Below are 16304 nucleotides of genomic sequence, written 5' to 3' on the forward strand. Positions count from 1 at the left end.
GGGTAGTTATATTTTGAATAGTTTTTATAATTGAATAGTTTTCAGATATAATTCTTAGGGTAGTTATATTTCGAATAGGTTTTAGTATTTTTAATAGCTTTTAGAAATATTTCTTAGGGTAGTTCTATTATAAATAGTTTTTAGTATTTTCAATTTTTTTAGATATATTTCTTAGGGTAGTTATATTTTGAATAGTTTTTAGTATTTTTAATAGCTTTTAGAAATATTTGTTAGGTTAGTTCTATTATAAATAGTTTTTAGTATTTTTAATTGTTTGTAGGAATATGTCTTATGATACGTATATTTTTCATGCAGATATGGCGCAGACACCGGAGCTCCTTGACGCGCACATCGACGAACGGCACAGGTCGTACCTGGCAGCGGTGGACGGGCAGGAGCTTCATGAGTTGCGCCCTTGTGTAGCAAAAGAGTTGTTGCACCTGGACGACCGCTGGCTTGACAGGTGATACTTTATATTTTTTAATGAAACTAATGTATAGCTTGTACGATAATTGTAACCACAATGCAAAATATACAGGTTACGTGAGGCTGGTTTGCTGCCACTCACACGTATGCTTCAGGCCGGCGACGGCCAAGACGGTGGCGCCAAGAAGCGGATGCAGCTGGACAGCTCTCTACTTGCAGCGTTGGCGGACAGGTGGCGTCCGGAGACGCACACGTTCCACTTGCCGTGCGGGGAGATGGCCCACACGTTGCAGGACGTGTCGTACCTGCTCGAGCTTCCCATTGCGGGTGAAGCTGTTGGTCCGGTTGCCGTGCCACCTTTCTGGAGGGCGGAGCTGCAGGAGCGGTTTGCTCCAGCGAACCCGCCACTTGTTGTGAACGTACCTGATTTGCCCGGCCCCACCAAGAGTTGGGTAATACAATTTAGGGTACGTCCAATTATTTTTTAATTAATTTAATTGAATCATATGTGACTACCTCTAAGTTTTGAACAAATATATTTCAGGCTCAGGATCTGCACCCTCTGGCTGGGCAATACGAGGTGTCGCGATACCTGGAGGCATATCTGTTGTGGTTGTTGGGCTGGACTCTTTTCTGCAACTCTACCGGCAATTATGTGGACAAGGTGCTCATGCAATACGCGCGCGCGATTGCGGATGCGGAGCCGGGCCAGGTACCTGGGTGGAGCTAGGGATCGGCAGTGCTTGCTGCCACGTACCGAGGCCTTTGCCATGCCTGTTTGAAGACGGAGAGGACCGCCGTCATCACAAGCTGCCCACTTCTGTTGCAGCTATGGTCGTACGAGCGATTCACCATAGCACGTCCCCTAATCTGCGAGGAGCCTTATCCGCCCGAGATGTATGGGATGTGGGACGAGGATAGCACCACGATGGGTTCGCTTTGGACCGATCGACGGGTAAGTTCTTTTAAGCCCTTTAATTTACTGTTGTACGTTTATGTATATGAGAAGTACCGAGCAGTTGTGTAATTTTGCAGATGAGCTGGGCACATCTGCAGATCCGAAAAGTATACCCTCAGTTCGTGTTCGAATTTGATCGGATGCGGCCACAGGATGTCATGTCATCTGGACACCGTACACCGCTGCGGCTATCCAGACACGTGCGCTGCACGGGTTGTCTTCCCTCTGCATGCGTGACGAGGAGTACTGGCTGACAAAGGCGAACCTAGTGTTCGATATTCTCGTCGAGCCGTACTGCGTCGAGCATGTGATGAGGCAGTTCGGGCGATGACAGCACTTTCCTCTCCTGCCTCGAGCGTTCCAGGCCGTGCCGCGCAACGTACACGAGTAAGTTTGTGATAACTCATTTTGTATTAATTATATATTCGTTATCATAAAGCAATGTTGTCCTTCAAATGTTTGCAACAGATATTCGCGCAGGGGTTATCATGCCAACGAGGTCAACTGGGTCGTCAAGATGCAGGAGTACGTAGAAGGGTGGCTTGATGCACGTGACGATGTGTGGGACGAGGGGCAGCCACACACGGAAGCGTCATACGCCGCCTACCTCCGCTGGTACCTCCTTCGCACGCGTCCGTACGTCACTCTTTCACGTATTGATGACGCGGAGCATTAGCACCAGCCGACCATCTCGGACACGTATCCCTCGTACCGTGATCAGGAGCAGCGTGGCGCGGTACGTCTTTTGCAACTTGAATTATTAAATCTTTTTTATAAAAGATCGATAACAATATTACTCTGCATCCCATTACGTATGCAGATTGATCTGATCAACTTCGCGGAGGTCGAAGCTACATCTCAGATCATGTTGCTTGAACGTGGAGTACGTGTACCGGAGGCACAGTACAGGAACAGCTTGCGTAAGATTCAAGACAACTTGGCGCGAGCGTTACGTGCACTGACGTGTCGCGGCAGAGACGACGTGGGGGTCTCCAGTTCATCTCATGCGTCCGCCCACGTGTACATAGCTGGCCCGTCGACCTCTGCAGCACCGCACGCATCGTCCAGCGGTACTGCCGCTAGTTCAAGCTGTAAGTCCTTTATAATTGCCATTTCGATCACCTTTGATTTACATGATTAATTTTGTTTCTTTTTATAGTCATGCACTCGACGGCAATGGGACCTCCTCCTACAAGAATGGAGCCTCAGACGTTTGGCGCCTATGCTCCAGGAACGTCTCTCCGGTCACGTTCGATGCCAGCTGCACCAGCTGCACCGTACTCTCAGGGCTATGCTCAGCATGCATGGTCGACGAGAGCTCCTGCATACGGTGGTCCATTCGGTGTGCCGGACTGGGATGACTAGGAGGGCTGCTCCGCCACTTGGTTGGAGCTGGTGGGCGGCGGCGCCGAGCCTGACATCATTGGTCCATCCCAGATGTACGACGCTCCAAGTGCACAGTCCCAGGATGACCCGTTCACGTCTGCACCTCCTCCGCCTCGTCCTCACCGTGCTCCAGATGCATTTACGTACTCGGAGGACCACATACGCCGACGTGCTAGGACTAGGGGGGAGAACTAAGAGAGCGCGAGGTCTGGGACATGCGGGGTAGATACTCCTGGTTCGGTGGACTTTTTATATTTAAACTGTTTTTGTATTATACTATTTTCTTTTTAATTGGTTGATCTATCGTACTATCGTAATATTTAGATTCTACGTCGCAAAACGTTATCGTTTAACCATATTCATACGAGTTTTAGATAGAGCAATCTTCTTCGTAAAATTAAATTAAAATTTTATATGTATACAAAAGAGCATGGCGAATCAATATTGTATTTGAAAATAGTCCGAATTTCAAATAGATTGTAAATCATAAATTCCAACAAATAGAAAAAAAATAGGGCTGTCAACATCCTGCCCACTGGCCGGGCGGGATCCCTGCCTCAGGGACCTCTTTTCGTGAATAAGAAACTTTCTTATTCGCGAAGGGGCCCTCGGGAGGGGCCTGCAAAAAATTTTTGGAACATCCCGCTCTCTGGATGGGCGGGATGTCCCCGGCCCCACGCCTCCCGCCCGATCAACGGGCGGGAGGCACCCATTTTTCAAATTATTCCCAACTGGCACCCCTTTTTAGAATTTTAATTTTTTAGCCCTTTTTTAGAAAAAACTCTAGCAGCGTCCGCCGCTGGCGCTATCGTTGTTGCTGTTGGGTCGGCCCAATAAAGAGGTCCACTGCCGGGCTGCCGGGCATGCCGCTGGATCATCGTCGTGGCCGACGTTGGACAGCCGCTGTTGCTAGAGAGAAAAAAGTTCCTCCAAACCTCTCAACGATCAACACAATCTAATTTATCCTGTTAACTAAAAAACTGGATATTCAACATCTCCAACTATTGAAATCATAGAATTTACTCCCTCGGCAGTTTTGCCGATGTGGTACCATATCAGTAATCCTACGTAGCGCCACATCAGCCATAAGCGGGGTAAATTGGACCGTGTTATAATTTAAGGTGGTCAACTTAGATTTTATTAAAAAATAGTTAGAAAAATATTTTTCTTAGAAAAGATATGTAATTAAAATAATCTAGTTTCATCATAGAAAAATCATATAGAACTTCTTTTAGCTAAAAATATGAACTTCTTTCTAAAACCATGCTCTATCTTGTGTTCCTAGCTAGGAGTTATTAGATCTTTCAAAAATACCTTGATTAAAATTATTATCATTTCCAAATTAAAATTAGGCATTTTTAACGGAAGTCAACTTCAACCCGGCTTATTTAGCTTATCTGAAATTGAGCCTCAAACGTACAGGAGATAATAATAAATAAGTTGAGGTCACTTGCAATAAATAATAGAACCAACTTTTAGCAAAAAAAATTAAAATATGACCATAACTTAGACGTTCGAAGTTTAGACGCTGTTGCGCCTAACTTATTTTTGCAGGATCTTGTGTGATCGGTATGGCACTTATGTGTATTTGATGCATGTATGCAATTTTCATGACCTGTGTGTCGTGAGTAATGCAATATGGCAGGAGCCAAATGTATTGCCAATTTGTGTAATGGTCTGCGTGCCAACCTGTGATGATCCAATCCAACAATGTAACTAGATTTCAGTAGTTATAGTTCTTGAAGGACTCGTCACTTGGAGGATAGAGCATATGAAACATGGAGATAGAGATTATTATGGTGGACAGATTCTATGGAGATGGAGATCACCATGTGAATACGGGTAATACTGATTCACAACTATATGTTTGCCATTCTTATCATTTTACTTCTACATGCGATAATGTGTTTTCTGTATATGGTAGAAGTAGACCGATCGATCGCTCGCAATGTTTAAGTTTAAATGCCCTCCCAACTAAACTTTGCTCCATCGCATGTCTTATACAATTAGTGGTGGGTCTATGAAATTAGGGTGCCACTAGCTTTTCTTGACTTGATGAGTTTGTATCGGATACTTACACGCATAAAAGGTTGGTAAGCTTAAACAAGGTCATCTTAACGGTTAAGGATCTTGGGGCATAAAGGTTGGGAGCCGAGACATAGAGATGTCACCCAACAACAAAAGTCATATGAGATATGATTAGCAAAGAGTTGCTTACCGATCTACCTGTCTTCTAGCAGTGAAGCTAAAGCTCGCTAGTCAACTTGATAGTTGTGGGTCTTGAATCACTAAGTATCAATAGAGGGATATTGATTTTAATGGGAGTAGATTCTGTTAAATGTTTAATGTGATTTACTCTATCATGAATATGTTTGTCTTAATATTTTTGCATTATTATTTTATTGTAAATCAATCGCACCCACCACCATCCCATCTTTTACTTTGCGTTCGATGCTTTAGAAGAATAAGTTGAATGGGACTAACTATACAGATTAGATCCGTAACTTGAGAATTGTTCCTAGGCCTAAGAAAAAGAAAGACGTTTTGGATACCCTATTACCAGAAGAGCCTGCTGATGATGTAACTGATGCTGTCAAGAATGCTTACACGAAGCATGCGACAATAATCTTGAAGTGAATTGCCTTATGCTCGCTTGCATGGAACCCAAGCTGCAGATGCAGTTTGAGACAAACCATGAGACGCACTATATGATCATGGTGCTTCAGGACATGTTCCAGACACAGGCCAGGACTGAAAGGTTCAATGTGTCCAAGGCTTTTGTTGAGAGCAAGCTGGCATAGGGCCCAGCAGTGGGGTCGCATGTGATCAGGATGGTTGGTTACACGTAGAGGTTGGAGAAGCTGGGCTTCCCACTCGGCCAAGAGTTGGCCACTGATTTTATTCTTGCATCTTTACCGCCGAGCTATGGGATCTTGATCTCAAATTACCACATGCACGGGGCTGAAAAGGGCTTGAATGAGCTATGCGGCATGCTCAAAACAGCAGAAATGACATCAAGAAGAGCACGGCGGACGGCCATGTGATGGCGTCCATAATAAGCCTAACTTCAAGAAGAGGCCTAACTTCAAGAAGAAGGGTACTTCTTGGAAGAAGAAGGGCAAGGCTAAGGTTGAGAACCCCAAGCCGAACCCAGATTCTAAGGCTAAAACTGGACCACCTGCTGACACTAAGTGTTTTCACTTTCATGAAAAGGGTCACTGGAAAAGAATCTGCAAGGTGTACTTGGCTTCTTTGAAGAACCACAGAAGTAAGAGTACTTCCACATCAGGTATCCTTACTGTCTATGTTATGGATATTTTGATTGCTGAGCCTTTTGTCAATTCTTGGGTATTCGATACAGGATCGATTGCTCACATTTGCAATTCGATGCAGGGCTGACAAGAAGTAGAAGCATGGTAAGAGAAGAAGTTGATTTCTGCGTGGGCAATAATGCAAGAGTTGCTGTGTTGAGTGTCAGACCGAGGCAACTCCACCTCCCGTCAGGATTTATTATGGAGTTGAATAATTATTATTTTGTTCCTAGTTAGAGTCGAAACATTATATCTCCTTCATGTTTGATGATGGATGGTTATTCGTTTGCGAGTGAGAATAATGGTTGTGTGATATCTAAGAATAATATGTTTGTGGCTTCTGCACCTATTAAGAATGGGTTGTTTGTTTTAAATCTTTATGATTCATCTATATGTAATGTAAGTGCTAAAAGGTTTCAGCCTGATGATTTGAGTCCTACCTATATGTGGCATTGTTTATCATTTGGGTCATATAAGTGAGAAGCGCATGAAGAAGCTTCATTTAGATGGGCTTTTAACTTCGTTTGATTTTGAATGATACGAGACATGCGAACCTTGTTTGCTAGGCAAGATGACCAAGACACCATTTATAGGTTTTCCAGAGAGAGCATTGGACTTGCTGGAACTCATACATACTGATGTGTGCGGAGCAATGAGCACGACGGCTAGAGGAGAATTCCAATTCTTCATAACTTTCACTGATGAGTTGAGTAGATATGGCTATATCTATTTGATGAAGCATAAGTCTGAAACCTTGAAAAAGATTAAGGAATTTTAGAATGAGGTTGAAAATCAATGTGGCAACAAAATTAAAGCTTTGCGATCTGATCGAGGAGGCGAGTATTTGAGCCATGAGTTTAGTAATCATCTGAAGAGTTGCAGAATTGTTCCACAACTCACGCCACCTAGAACACCTCAGAGAAATGGTGTGTCCAAGGGACATAATCGAACTTTGTTGGACATGGTTCGGTCGATGATCAACTAGTCGGACCTACCGCTATCGTTTTGGGGTTACGCTTTAGAAATAATAGATTTCACACTAAATAGGGTACCATCTAAATCCATAGTTAAGACGCCATATGAGATATGGACTGGGAAGACTCCCAGCTTGTCTTTTCTGAAAAATTGGGGATGTGAAGTTTTTGTCAAACGACTTCAGTCGGACAATCTAACTCCCAAATTAGATAAGTGCATATTCATGGGATATCCAAAGAAAACTTTAGGGTATTACTTCTACAACCGATCAGAGGGCAAAGTGTTTATTGCTCGAAATGGTATTTTCTTAGAGAAAGAGTTTCTTAAAAGGAGAAAAGTGGAGAAAAGTAGACAGAAGGTGTATCTTGAAGAGATTCAAGATGAGCCAATTGGGCAAGATTCAACAAGTGATACTTATGAAGCAGAACAAGTTGAGTACACGTGGCAAGAGAAGCACCACCGCAGCTACGAAGGTCGGCAAGACTCCACACGGCGTGCGAGATATTATTGTTGGACAGTGATGAGCCCGCGACATATGCATAAGCGATGATGGACCCAGATTTCGAGAAATGGCAGAGTGCCATGAGATCTGAGATAGACTCCATGGGAGACAATCAAGTTTGGAACTTGGTTGACCCACCTGATGGTGTTTAAGCCATAGAGTGCAAATGGATCTGTAAGAAGAAGAAAGATATGGATGGAAATATTACCATCTATAACGCTCGACTTGTCGCAAAAGGGTTTAGACAAGTTCAAGGAGTTGACTACGATGAGACATTCTCTCCCTAGCGATGCTTAAATTTATTCGGATCATTCTAGCAATAGCTACGTATGTCGATTATGAGATATGGCAGATGGATGTCAAAATAGCATTTCTGAACGGAAACCTGGATGAGGACGTGTATATGACACAGCCCGAAGGTTTTGTCGATCCGACCAATGCTGGAAAGGTATGCAAACTTCAGAAATCCATTTATAAGTTGAAGCAAACATCTCAGAGTTGGAATATTCATTTTGATGAAGTAGTCAAAGGGTTTGGTTTTCTTCAGAATGAAGAAGTTTGTGTTTACAGGAAGAAAACTGGGAGCTCTGTTGCATTTGTGATCATGTATTTTGATGACATATTGCTGATTGGGAATGATATTCTTATGCTGGAGTCCATAAAGACTTCACTGGAAAATAGTTTTCCTATGAAGAACTTAGGGAAAGCCGCATATATTCTGGGCATAAGAATCTATAGAGATAGATCGAGAAGACTTATTCGATTAAGCCAAGATACTTACATTGATAAGGTGTTGAAATGTTTCAGCATAGAACAATCAAAGAAAGGGTTCTTGTCTATGTCACATGGAATACATCTCAGCAAGACTCCATGTCCTTCGACGAATGATGAGCTGGATCGCATGAGCAATGTTCCATATGCTTCGGCAATTGGATCTACCATGTACGTGATGATAAGTACTCGCCCATATGTCTCATATGCTCTAAGTGCTACGAGTAGGTACCAGTCTGATCTAGGTGAGAGTCATTGGACAACGGTGAAAAATATTCTTAAGTAATTCAGAAGGACTAAAGATGTGTTCCTAGTCTATGGAGATGAGGAGGAGCTCACTGTAACGGGTTACACTGATGCTAGCGTCCAAACCGACAAAGATGATTCAAAGTCGCAATGAGGATTTGTGTTCACATTGAATGTTGGTGTTTTAAGTTGGAAAAGTTCCAAGCAGGATACCGTGACTGATTCTACAACGGAAGCCAAGTATATTGCAGCTTCGGAAGCTGCAAAGGAAGGTGTTTGGATGAGGAAGTTCCTCATTAAGCTTGGTGTGTTTCCAAATGCGTCCAGCCGATTGAACCTCTACTGTGACAACAATAGGGCAATAGCGCAGGCTAAGGAGCCAAGGAATCACCGGAAGAACAAACATGTACTGCGAAAGTTTCACCTCATACGAGAGTTCGTCAGATGGGGTGAGATCAAGATTTGCAAGATACACACAAATTTAAATGTTACTGATCCTTTGACAAAGCCTCTTCCACAGTCTAAGCATGAAGCGCATATAAGAGCTATGGGTATTAGATATCTTCTAGATTAGATCTAGTGCAAGTGGGAGACTGTTAGAAATATACCCTAGAGGTAATCATAGAGATTATCATATTTCGTTGGATCCATGATATATTATGTGTTTATTGAATATCCATGAAAGGCAAGTTGTATTGATCGGCAATTATGTGAATTGTTTGTGAGACTCTTTACAATATGGTTATTCTAAAGTTATTCCTAGTCGGAGTTCATGTATGGACATACATGAATATTAGATTAGCATATGTATTAGTTGATAACTGTGTTTCACAAGTCATAAATATGGAGATGTCAATATCAAACTAATAATGTGGGCGCATGTATGACATGAGGCTGGACCGACCCAACTCGAGAAATAGTGATTGTCGCATGTACTCAAGATGTGAACTGACCTACTTAGGAAGCCATTAAACGCTACTCCGTAGCTGGGTAGTCTTAAAGGTGGTTCTCGAATTTGTCAAGAAGCATGCTGTGAGAAATGGTCAGTCAAGATGGGATCTGCCCCTCCTGCTTGAGAGAGATATCTCTTGGCCCCTTGAGAGATCAGATCAAGAAATGCATAGTCGTGCTAGGGTTAAGTGTTAACTGAGGATTCCGGATCATAAATTTTTAGCTTGGAGCTGGATCAAATAAGACAAAGGGAATAGCGGGGTGCGGATCACAAATCAATCAGACCATGTGATCCGCACCCTGTTGAGACGAACTAGCTCCGATAGGCTGTGCCTGGAGAGTTGTAGCATGAGCTTTGTTTTTTTGCTAGTCATATATTACGAGAGGATGCACAATCAATCAAGAAAGGTTTTCATTTTACCAGCGGGGAAGTATTCATGTTGCTGCATCTCTCCTGAGCCTTGCAAGGATCTGTCTGGTGAACTCCCTGGTCATCACCAGCCGAGTGGTGTCCGCTGCCCTGATCTCATCCCATCAATGGCTGGCAACTGGGCATCGAGACGTTCGTAAGGTGCAGTTATCCTAGGCTCGTGATATGGTGGTCTTCTTGATCACGAGAACTACGAGCGTCAGCATGGGAGACAAGGTGGTCATCCCCGGCGTTGGTTTGATCTGTACTCCTGCCAACCTAGAGAGACCAACAGTAATATTGTTTGGAGCATATGCCAGCGGAAGAGAAACGCATGGATAAATACATTTATTGTGCCATACCTGCAAAGGGAGTTTCTGTCTCACGGACACTCTGGTACGTCATCACCAGTTGAGCGAGTCGAGGGGCCCGGGCTACGGTTGAAGACTCGCCTGGGCTCGTTGCGGCTCCTGTAGTTACGAGGGCGGTTCCTCTCGATTGTTTGACGCTGACCACCTTGCTGACTGATGGACTGATTATGGCGCGCCGGGGCAGTAGTCGCAGCTCTGGAGTTGAACCTCTCTCGATTACCAGCATGCTTGATTTGGAGCGACCCAGCTGTAAACGGGCCAGTACTCGTCGTAGTGGCCAGGTTAATTACGAGATTAGCAGTTGTAAACGGGCCAGTACTTTAAAGAGGCCCTGTCGCAATAGAAATTACATGGTGACACCAAGTTGAGTCCATGTTCCTTCCTAGCATAAACTCCACTTGATCGCCTCAGGGCTCCGGCTAGCCGCAGTCCCGCAAACCCAGCCACTTCATGCCGTCGTGGCTCGCACCCGCCGTCGCCGCTTCTCGCCTCTATCGGCTCCCCTCGCCGCTGTTGGAGTAATGGGCTTGGCCCATTCATTCTAATGCATTAAAAGAATTTAAAGCCCACTATTAAATGCTAGGGAATCAATGGCTTAATTCCGTACCGGGAATTGAGGAGGATCTCGACCGACTTAAAAGGTGGACTTCGTATACATCTCTTGTGAAGCCGGTAAGAGGAGGACGGTGAACCACACGCGCGCGCGCTCGCTCGCCTCGCCGGGCCTGGTAACGGCGCAACCGGTGCCTCCGGCACTGGTCCCGCCTTGGGGTACCTACTAAACCTACTCTGGTTTAATTCTTTGTTCATGCTTATTAGTGAGAATAACATGAACACATGCACATATCTTGTACACATATTATCACTCATCTATATCATGAAATTGATATTAATATTTGGAATTAAAATATACCGAAAATTGCCTAGATGTCTAACAATCCAAAAACCTGATTTTGTTAATAGGCTTTCGGTATCTAGCTTTGCTGCATCAATCAAACCACCACCTTTTGATGGTTCAAATTACAAACGTTGGCAAGAGCGGCTTATACTATGGTTAACACTATCGAGAGTGATCCATGTGAAAGAGGGTAAGCCTGAACAATTCTCTCCAGAGGAAGAGAGTGCGTTCGATGAGGCTGATATCCTCTTTCGAGGCTTGATCATTAGTGTTCTCGGTGATAACCTGGTGGATTCTTATATCCGGCTGCCAACTGGCAAAGCATTATGGGATGCTCTTGAGGCTCAATATGGAGTATCTGATGCCGGGAGTGAGTTGTATATCATGGAGCAGTTCCTTGAGTACAGGATGGTCGAAGATCGTTCTGTAGTGGAACAGGCTCATGAAATACATACTCTGGCAAAAGATCTCAAAAATTGCAGCAAAGAGTCCCCATCTGTGTTACCCAATAAGTTTGTGGCCGGAGGTATAATCTCTAAGCTGCCACCTTCTTGGAGGGACTTTGCTACTTCTCTAAAACACAAGAGACAGGAGTTCACAATAGATGGACTCATAGGGACTCTTGATGTTGAGGAGAAGGCGAGAGCAAAGGACATACGTGGGAAAGGAGTTGTTGGTGCTTCAAGTGCCAATCTTGTTCAGAAGAACAACTCCCACAAGAACAAGAAAAAGCCACCGCAGAACCAACCAAAGACTAAGAAGACAACCACTTTTAAGAAGAAGAAGAAGACGGGAGCTTGCTATGTGTGCGCTAGTACGGATCACTTTGCTGCAAAGTGTCTGAACCGCAAAGGCAACGACTCCGCCAACATGGTTATTAGCGAGCCTGGAGGAACATCGGGGTACGGTAATTTATTACCTACTGTTCTTTCAGTCTTTGGTTCACCCGATTGGTGGGTTGACACTGGTGCTAATATTCATGTTTGTGCTGATGCTTCTTTGTTCTCTTCTTACCAGACCGGCGGGACTTCCTCCTTGCTGATGGGGAACGGATCGCATGCACGTGTTCTTGGTGTTGGTACGGTAAATCTGAAGTTTACTTCGGGGAAGACCGTGCAGTTGAAGAACGTGCAGCATGTCCCCACCATCAAGAAGAATCTAGTCAGCGGCTCTCTATTGTGTAGAGATGGTTTCAAATTAGTCTTTGAGTCCAATAAATGTATCTTGTCTAAGTTTGATACTTTTGTTGGAAAAGGTTATGAAAGCGGAGGCTTGTTCCGTCTTTCTTTGTCAGATGTTTGTAATAAAGTTGCATACAATGTTATTAACGTTGATGAAACAAATATTTGGCATTCGAGGCTTTGTCATATTAATTTTCGTTGTATGATGCGCTTAGCTAATTTGAGCTTAATTCCAAAGTTCACTTTTGTCAAAAATTCTAAGTGTCATGTATGTGTTGAATCAAAACAAACTCGTAAGCCTCATAAGACCGCGGAGGCAAGGAGCTTGGCACCCTTAGAATTAATTCATTCCGATTTGTGCGAAATGAATGGAGTGTTGACAAAAGGTGGTAAAAAATATTTCATGACTTTGATTGATGATAGTACTAGATTTTGTTACATCTATTTGTTGAAGTCAAAAGATGAAGCTTTACACTACTTTAAAATCTATAAAGCTGAAGTAGAAAACCAACTTGAGAGAAAGATCAAAAGAGTTAGTCAGATCGTGGTGGCGAGTATTTCTCAAATTTATTTACTTTATTCTGCGAGGAACATGGTATTATTCATGAGAGGACACCTCCCTATTCACCTCAGTCAAATGGGGTTGCCGAAAGAAAGAACCGCACTCTAACGGATTTGGTTAACGCCATGTCAGATACAGCGGGACTTTCCAAGGAATGGTGGGGTGAGGCTATATTGACTGCATGTCATGTCCTAAACCGTGTTCCTACAAAGAATAAAGAGATAACTCCATTCGAGGAATGGGAGAAGAAAAGGCCAGCACTGTCATACTTACGTACATGGGGTTGTTTGGCAAAAGTGAGTGTGCCAATAACCAAGAAACGTAAGTTTGGACCTAAAACTGTGGATTGTATCTTTCTAGGTTATGCTATTCACAGCGTTGGATATAGATTTTTAATAGTGAAATCTGGAGTACCTGACATGCATGTTGATACTATAATGGAATCCAGAGATGCTACATTTTTTGAAAACATTTTTCCCATGAGAGATGAAACAAGTTCATCTAGGCAAGAGTTCATCGAGAATGATGGCTCTGCTAAGCCGATAGAACACAATGAACATACACTTGTAGAAAATCCTGAGGAGGATAACAATGATGCTCCGAGAAAGAGCAAGAGACAAAGGACTGTAAAGTCTTTTGGTGATGATTTTATTGTATACCTCATAGATGATACACCCAGAACCATTGAAGAGGCATATTCATCTCCTGATGCTGACTATTAGAAGGAAGCAGTAAGGAGTGAGATGGATTCTATTATGTCTAATGGAACCTGGGAGGTCGTTGAACGTCCTTATGGATGTAAACCGGTTGGATGCAAGTGGGTGTTCAAGAAAAAGCTTAGGCCAGATGGTACTATTGAAAAGTACAAGGCTAGGCTTGTGGCCAAGGGTTATACCCAAAAAGAAGGAGAAGATTTCTTTGACACTTATTCACCAATTACCCGATTGACCACAATTCGAGTGTTACTTTCCCTGGCAGCCTCTTATGGTCTTCTCATTCATCAGATGGACGTTAAGACAGCTTTCCTCAATGGAGAGTTAGAAGAGGAGATCTATATGGATCAGCCGGATGGGTTTGTATCAAAGGGTCAAGAAGGAATGGTTTGTAAGTTGTTAAAATCTTTATATGGTCTCAAGCAAGCGCCTAAGCAGTGGCATGAAAAGTTTGATAGAACTTTGACCTCTGCCGGCTTTGTTGTGAACGAAGCTGACAGATGTGTTTACTATCGCTATGGTGGGGCTGAAGGAGTGATTTTGTGCTTGTATGTGGATGACATACTGATCTTTGGCACTAGCCTTAATGTGATTAAGGAAGTCAAAGAGTTTTATCTCAAAATTTTGAGATGAAGGATCTGGGAGAAGCTGATGTTATCCTTAATATAAAACTGGTAAAAGAGATTAATGGTGGGGTGATTCTTACACAGTCTCACTATGTGGAGAAGGTGTTAAGTCGCTTTGGTTATAGCGACTATAAACCTGTCTCAACACCATATGATGCCAGTTTAATTCTTAGAAAGAACAAAAGGATAATGCGAGATCAGCCGAGATATTCTCAGATCATTGGTTCATTAATGTATTTAGCGAGCGCTACAAGACCTGACATCTCGTTTGCTGTAAGCAAACTGAGCCGGTTTGTTTCAAACCCGGGAGATGATCATTGGAAGGCTCTTGAAAGATTAATGCGCTATCTGAAGGGGATAATGAACTATGGAATTCACTACACCGGGTACCCAAGGGTACTAGAAGGGTATAGTGATTCAAATTGGATTTCTGATACTGATGAGATAAAGGCCACAAGTGGATATGTGTTTACACTTGGTGGTGGAGCTGTTTCCTGGAAGTTTTGCAAGCAGACCATCTTAACGAGGTCAACTATGGAAGCAGAACTCACAGCATTAGATACCGCCACTGTTGAGGCTGAGTGGCTTCGTGAGCTCCTTATGGACTTGCCGATAGTTGAAAAACCGTTATCGGCAATCCTAATGAACTGTGACAATCAAACGGTAATTATCAAGGTGAATAGTTCAAAGGATAACATGAAGTCATCTAGACATGTGAAAATGCGGTTGAAATCTGTCAGGAAATTGAGAAACTCCGGAGTTATAGCCCTGGACTATGTTCAGACGGCTAAAAATCTGGCAGATCAGTTTACAAAGGGTCTTTCACGAAATGTGATAGACAATGCATCTATGGAATTAGGCTTGAGACCCACGTGAGTCATTCTATAGTGGAAACCTGTCCTATGTGATCGGAGATCCCGTGAATTAGGATGGTGAAATAAACTAAAGTCTGACTGTGAGAAGAGAACCTTTGTGAAAAGGGCTCATTCCGTGTATAAGGTGCATTTCTCTTCTAATCTGTATGGCAGGTTGGTCTATACCTTAATGTGTTCCAGGTGGTTTCTTTAAAACAAATGAGTTGTTTTCTTGAAACAAAGATGTTGTCCTACAGAACATCTGAAAGGAACACACCTATATGAGTTTGACTACTGGTCATGGTCTATGAGAACTGGGTATTCTCTAAAAACTCAAGAAGGGCCTGGAGTATGACTTATAAGCTCCAAACCGCGGGGATGCTTTTGCAGCCTAGTACCAGTGTAGGGCTCTGGTCAAACTTGTTTGCACAAAACTGGCAATTCAAGGCATAGTCCATTGCACAGTTGTGAATAAGTGTAGCCTTTGTCCTAGATGGAAGTTCAACTTAACAGTCTCTGTCGAATACTGGTATATCAATGAGGGAATGAGGGCATTTCTAGTGTGGCTTGAATTTCTTGGTGGGGATTGTTGGAGTAATGGGCTTGGCCCATTTATTCTAATGCATTAAAAGAATTTAAAGCCCACTATTAAATGCTAGGGAATCAATGGCTTAATTCCGTACCGGGAATTGAGGAGGATCTCGACCGACTTAAAAGGTGGACTTCGTGTACATCTCTTGTGAAGCCGGTAAGAGGAGGACGGTGAACCACACGCGCGCGCGCGCTCGCTCGCCTCGCTGCGCCGAGGCCGTGGGCGAGGGCGAGGGCGCGGCGCGGCGCGGCGCGCGTGCGCGGCCTGACGTGACGTGACGTGACATGCAGGTGCGGTACGACGTGATGTGCTGAGAAAGACGTTTTGCTGTAAAGAGCAGTAAAGCGCATTAAAAACCGTGAGTTAATGTTGACACTAATGACCGGACATTCAAGACTCTTTACGACGTCCAGGTTCGTTGAACCTGAGGCTCATTAAGGTCATTCATGACGTCCAGGTTCGTTGAACCTGAGGCACCTCATGCCTATATAAACCAGCACCCTCTCCTCCCATCCTCACTCACTTAGCTCTTGCTCCAGGTACTCCTTCTTAGGAGACCTCTCCCTTCTCCC

This window comes from Panicum hallii, chromosome 6 (genome assembly GCF_002211085.1).
Source record: "Panicum hallii strain FIL2 chromosome 6, PHallii_v3.1, whole genome shotgun sequence".
Lineage (NCBI taxonomy): Eukaryota > Viridiplantae > Streptophyta > Magnoliopsida > Poales > Poaceae > Panicum > Panicum hallii.